Source organism: Rhagoletis pomonella, unplaced genomic scaffold (assembly GCF_013731165.1).
Source record: "Rhagoletis pomonella isolate Grant_MI unplaced genomic scaffold, Rhpom_1.0 Rhpom_scaffold_00008, whole genome shotgun sequence".
Classification (NCBI taxonomy): Eukaryota; Metazoa; Arthropoda; class Insecta; order Diptera; family Tephritidae; genus Rhagoletis; species Rhagoletis pomonella.
The window spans coordinates 44,298,205-44,304,525 of NW_023458562.1; the positions used below are offsets into that span (position 1 = coordinate 44,298,205).

Here is a 6,321-nt window from a genome sequence, read left to right on the forward strand (position 1 = left end):
CAGCTAATTCCACTTAAATTTCCCTTTTAGTGCTGAAAGTTGTGCGGTTTTAGCTTCCATGTAATTTGTCTTTGCCAACCGAAATGGGCAAAGCGCCTAGTTTTATGCCTCACTCACCTCCACGCCATTTATGTATGTATATGAATGTAACACTGAGAGGGTGAGGAAATAAGTTCGGCGAGGCATTAAATTACTGCCATTGACACCAAAAAATATGTTGCGTTTCATAGTCGATTGGCTAACTTAGTCAATGTCATAGACAGATGTCACAAGAATACATGGAACTATATAAATACTCTCTACGTATATCCGCATAATGAATTACAAAAACAAAAACAAAAGCAACAATAAAACTGGTTTTGTTGTGAAAATTGGTTACATCATTCATAGTTGCCATTGACAAAGCTGCCAAGCCGATGAAACAGTTCCTGACTCACCGGCAGCGCTACAAATACACAGCTAACTGCCTTTATTTGCTCAACACAGTAATTTTGCATGACCAGTTACCCGAGCGTTGGCTAGTGGATGCCAGCCAGCCCCCCTTTAGCTGCTGCTGATGATTGTGTTGTTGATATGCTTGTTTTAGCCGTAACAGTTATCGACCGGCTGTTGCAAGCCCATTTGCTACATTTTCGTATCTACATATATAAATATTTATTTATTTGCAAAATTTTTAGTAACTCTATATCTTTGTCTCGGTAGTCAAAAGTAAATGTGCTGGTAGCTTATTATTTTTTGCAAGTAGTTGTTGTTATTGCCGTCTCACTAGCATATAAATGTATTATTGATTGATTGATTGATTGATTGATTGTTCAAGTAGAAATACAAATACGAGCTGGCGAACTGACCAGCAGGCTAACAGAGGCGAAGATAAACAATTTGTGTTTACTTTTCAATATTCGAAAGCAAATAGCAGGCGGCAAACTAGAATTAAATGACAGTAAAAATAGTGAACGAGCAAGGGTGGCAGTGAGTGAGACATGAAGAAAGTGCTGAGAGGAAATGTACAGTCATTTCGTATTTCGTGCTCAATATGAAAGAACGACATATCCCAATGGGATAAAGTAATGTAATAAACGCATAGAATTTTACTTTTTAGTTGTTTCTTTTTTTAATTAAAAATATTAGAGCTGCACTGGTAAAAGAGCTTAGTTATGTCAACTAAATATGTTTCTCTCAAGACATGATTTGATTATAGTTACAAAATCATGTGTTGAGAGAAATATATTTAGCTAACTTTTTGCTGAGTGTGACAAATCGATAATAAATAAATGATCGATAAATGGGTAACTTATCAAACTATGGATTTTCTTCTATCTGCCATTTTGCGGAATAACCTAGAATGTGGGCAGAGCCGATAACTTCTTCGCCAATTGGAACCTTTTGTAAAACCCAGGCACCGTAACAGTTACAACTGTTATTAAAAAAAAAATCACTCTGTAACAATTATTTTTTTAACTTTAATTTAATTACTCCGTAAATAACAGTTTTTTATGATTTTTATTTTATAAATCTAAAAAAACAATTTTTCTTTTATTTTTATCTAGCAAATCTGCAAATAGCAGTTACTGAAGACTTTTATTTATAAAAGTCATCAATAAAAATCAGTCCTGACTTTTATTTTTAAAATCATACTTATAAAAGTCAGTTGTATAAGTCGTAGTAAATTTTGGTTCTCCGACACGTTCTTAATTGCGAAAAATTATTATGACTTTTATACGTATGATTTAAAAAAAAAAGTCGGTAACTGATTTTTATTGATCACTTTTATAAATAAAAGTCTTCAATAACTGTTATCTAAGATATATAAAAATCAAAAATAACTGTTATCTACAGAATATTTATGTAAAAATCAAAGATAATTGTTATTTTGGATTTGTAAAATAAAAATCAAAAATAATTCTAACTTTTTTAATTTTGCATAAAAATTACAAATACAAATTTATTTTCAAATTTGATTCTCGGTGAAAAAAGACATCGATGTGTATGTATCAATTACAATTCCATCATATTGAATTTTTCCATGATAGTTTTCATCAAAAACTGTTATGTTCGGTCCCTGGTAAAATCAATTCTGATGAGTTTTAAAGATTATTTGTTTTCCAACTTGTCCGACTGCTGGTCACTTCACGTAGCACAAACATTTGACTGTAATAAGGGTACATGGAAACTCCTTTCGCCCATCTTGCGCTGAAGAGGATGAGATGGCAAGAATTAGTATGTGATGCATTTGGCCGCGATGTGCGAAAATAATGCTATCTGGTGTTTTGGGTAGCAAGCCACAGGGAAATAAATGGCATCGAAGTAGGGAATGCTTTAGTCAGAAGGCAAGGGCTCCTACCGCCACAAAGTCTGAGCCATTGCTGAGACTATTTCAAGAAGATAACATAAGAAAGAGAAAATTCTGGTCTCAATGTGGCACATAAACTCTCTAAGCTCAAAAATTCTTTTATACATTCTAGGGAATTTAGTATATTATGTGTTTGTAAAGAAAAAATAATAATAATTTATATTAAGGCGCCTGCAAGTATAACCCTCATACACATACTATGCCGCCTAAAACGCGGTTGACTTCAATGGTTTGGAAGTGGGAAAAGCCTGTATACAATCTAGAACTGATGCGCTGCCAGTCGCTAAAGCTTTCCATATCCTACTCAGCTAAAGTTCTGAAACTTTAGTTAAGTAAACAAAATACGCCTGAAAGTATGCAAAGGTATTTCCTAATATATTTCCAAGGAGAAAAGTAGAAATTCATTCCCTTTTTTCATGAATTTATCCTCCTCTCACAATGCGTAGTTAACTCAGAATCGGGAGTTAACTACAGAATTTTGTACTGAAAATCTCTAGTTAACTGTCGATTCTGAGTTAACTACGCACTGTGAAATTGGCCCTTAATGTATGCAGAGGATTTGAAAATGACTTAAATAAAATATAAATAATCTTTAGTAACTTAATTGATTTCTTTATTTAAAATACTATAAATTAAAGAAGTAGAGTACCTGTTTCACTATTTAAAAATTAAAAATTTTGCAAAGTCTTACAAAATTTTAGCAGATTTTTTAATAAAAAGTTAAAGTAAATTTAAAACTAAATTAAATTAAATTAAAGACCATTACAAGCATGCCTCAGGTTTAGTATCTCAAAAAAATAAATATATTTTACTTATTAGTAAGGCAAATATACAAAAGTATGCAAATTTTTTTTTGGCATTTATTTACTTTTCGAAATAAACTTGCCTTCAATATGGCATGCATTTACAATACTTTATTTACAGTTCTTTATTAGTCTACCCAAATACAGATACTTTTACCCATAAAACGTTTAAGCGCCTAAAAACATGCTACCTCAGAATTTCATACAAATTCAACGAATTGTGTTGTATTTTAAAATTTATTAAATATTTGATAAAAACCACAAAAATCTTACGCACAAATAGCGGGCGATTGAACGCAAAAAGGTCTACTAAATACGAACATAAATATAAAATTTATTACATGCGCACAAAGGTATGCCAGGCGTTATTGTGTTGCCATCAATTGTGTTCTTTCTCTTGGATTATATTTTTTCTCGATTGTATGCCATTCAGGCAACGTACATACATATGTATGTGCAGCATACACAAACACACGCCGTACAAAGAAGCCGTATTGTTGTGTATAACTTTGTTTGGCGCCTGAAAATATGCTTCAGTTTAAGCAATATTGCTTTAACATTTTTACACATATTTGAACACAAAAAGTCGCTTTCGGTTTATTTCTTGAATGTGCACAAATGTTTTCAAGAGATACTTACAATACTTACAATACATATGTATGTACATACGTTTGTTTGAGATACAATATCCTGTGGCTTTATCATTTAGTGTGCTGAATTTACTGAAAATGAATATTCAGTGTTTATTTCCTCTTTATTTTTGCTAAGGATGTACGTATTTGTAATACATATTGAAAATGTGAATATTTATTTAGAGTAAAATGGGTGAATTTAAAGAAGTTAAGAAAATACAATGTATGCATAAAGTTTTTTTTTCAATTTGCTTGAAAAATATTTGTGCCTTACTTAATATGGGTGATACAGGTCAGTAGCAAACGAAGCTACATATGTATGTATGTATTTTTGTCTGCGCTATAGCCCCAGTAAATATTTACCTATTCAATTGTGTTGTAGAAATAAAACTGAAAATGTAAGGCAATAAAATTTCAATTGTTGCAAAAATTTGTTGCTTTATTTAAATTGTATGGTTAAAATCTTGCTTAGGTGTATTTTAGGTATTGGAATATTATTTTCTTACTTTGAAGGTTTTTGAAAATTTCTCGCTATTTAATTTTTTGAGTAAAAGCGAGTGTCTATATTCTATACGCACTTTCTTTGCAGCTCTGAAGTTATGTTTTTCAAACTGGTTTCGAATTGAAAGCGGTACCTGAAAAAAAGTAATAATAATAATTTTGAACTGAACCAAATCGTCTTTATTAGAATCAAATGAAATATTCGATGTCTTTGAAGTTATCAAGCGAGTTTTAAAATTCAACGCCACGGTAAAGTGGACAGAAAACCAACGAATAGCAAAAGCAGCAGCCCTTCACTTTGTGCCATTTCATGCAAAAAGAAAGGATAAAGAAGTGCAGAGTGGAAGGTGTCTTGACTCTGGGGAAGAGCCGCTAGCTTCTGAATGGAAATGCGTTCTTTGTTGAGACTATCTTTTGTCTATTAAAATAGCAAAAAAACCAAATTCTAGCGAAACGAGCATTTCGATCGTCAGCTTGAGTGGGTATTTTTTTACCGTAAACTTCACCTTAGGATGACTAAGGAAGATGTAGAAAAGATAAGTTGCTTGATAACTTTGAATGAGATGGTTTCTTTTGACAATTCTCAATAGAAACGAAACCTTTTTTGATGATTTTTTAACAAAATGGCATACAGTTTGCCACTCTATCGATTTCGGCAGCTTCAGAGTTTAAGCTGATAATTATGAATAGGAGAGGCTCGAATGAAATCGCTTGTACCTGTGTACATAGATAATTAGACCTATTGTCTTGACAATAATTAAATTTAACCGATAAGAAATTATATAAAAAATATGATTTTGTATTGATTGTTTATGATTTCCCACATTAAAAAGAAAAAAAAATCTTAACCCTTGAGGGGTCACTTTTTATTTGTGGTTTTACTGAAAGAGTTTGGTAGATATTTGCATTAAAGAAAAAAAGCACCGTAGTTATAAAAACTTCTTATACAGTGGCTATCGTTGAAAAAATTGTTAAATTATATTAACAACGAGTGCCAGTTATTGTCGAAATTTAACAATTTTTCTAGTTCTTAGAAGGTTTTCTGACTTACCACTTTGTTTAACTCGTAAGGTACAAAATTAATAACTTTGGAACTAAAACGTGACTAAATTTTTTTATGTATTTGCAGGTCTTTTGAGGACTTTGGCTGGACTTGGAATTGGCCCGATATGTTCCAGTTTGTTGATAAATGTCAATTCGGTGAATTTCAAGAACGCTGAAATCCGATAACTCAACAAAATTCAATAGCTCAACAAATTTCGATAATTTTCGATAACTGTGCGTTTCGAGGGCTCGATAAAATTCGATAACACAAAAATTTATATCTCTCGAGATAAGTTCAACGAACTCGATGTATTACGATAACTTAATAAATTTGTATAGTTCGATAACAATCCGTTAATTTTCTGTGTGAATAAATTTCGACAATTGAACATTCGTCAGTTTGAATAATTCGATAACTCAATAAATATGGATGACTCGATAAATTTCGATAACCTGTTTCGATGATCTAATAAATTTCAGTAACTTGATAACTTTCGATAACTAAATTTTTGAGAACGAAATTTATTTCGATTCCAATCGAAAGTTTAAAAAAATTTGCTTACCCTTTCAGTTACCTTAATTTTTAAACATGTATTTCTCATTGTTTCCATTTTTGTCTTTTCTTCAATGTTTGCCTCTTCATCGTTATCATTTATTTCCTCATCATCATATTCATTTTTATTACAAAATTTACTTTCAGAAACGAAGTAAAACATAATGCGAAAACAACGCAAATTGAGCAGGTTACAACAACAACTATTAGGTAGGACTCTTGGCTGCTGGCAGTTGGGCGATACTTCGATTGCAAAAAGGTGGTACGACCGGTGTATTTTTGTCTTAATAGCTTCAAACGTGAATTTCTCATAAAGTTTTTGTACAATTTTTATAAAAAATTGTGGGTTTATAGAGCATGCCTGAAGCTATCGTTTGAAGGCCTAAAAATATTTCTACAGCAAATCTTTATATACATTTTTTGGGCTGAAAAAAAGAC

General features: G+C 31.7%; 1 protein-coding gene and 1 long non-coding RNA gene across 2 annotated transcripts in view; one reads left to right on the forward strand and one right to left on the reverse strand.

Annotated features, from left to right (window-relative positions):
• Positions 1 to 5,688, forward strand: part of LOC118744934 — a 21,941-nt gene extending 16,253 nt beyond the window's left edge. The window contains exon 2 of the long non-coding RNA XR_004993598.1: positions 5,416 to 5,688. This is a non-coding gene — a long non-coding RNA (uncharacterized LOC118744934). The remainder of the gene's footprint in view (positions 1 to 5,415) is intronic.
• The window catches only part of LOC118744930 (ice-structuring glycoprotein), a gene marked incomplete in the record, with an annotated part of 581,188 nt that overhangs the window by 54,619 nt on the left and 520,248 nt on the right, over positions 1 to 6,321 (reverse strand).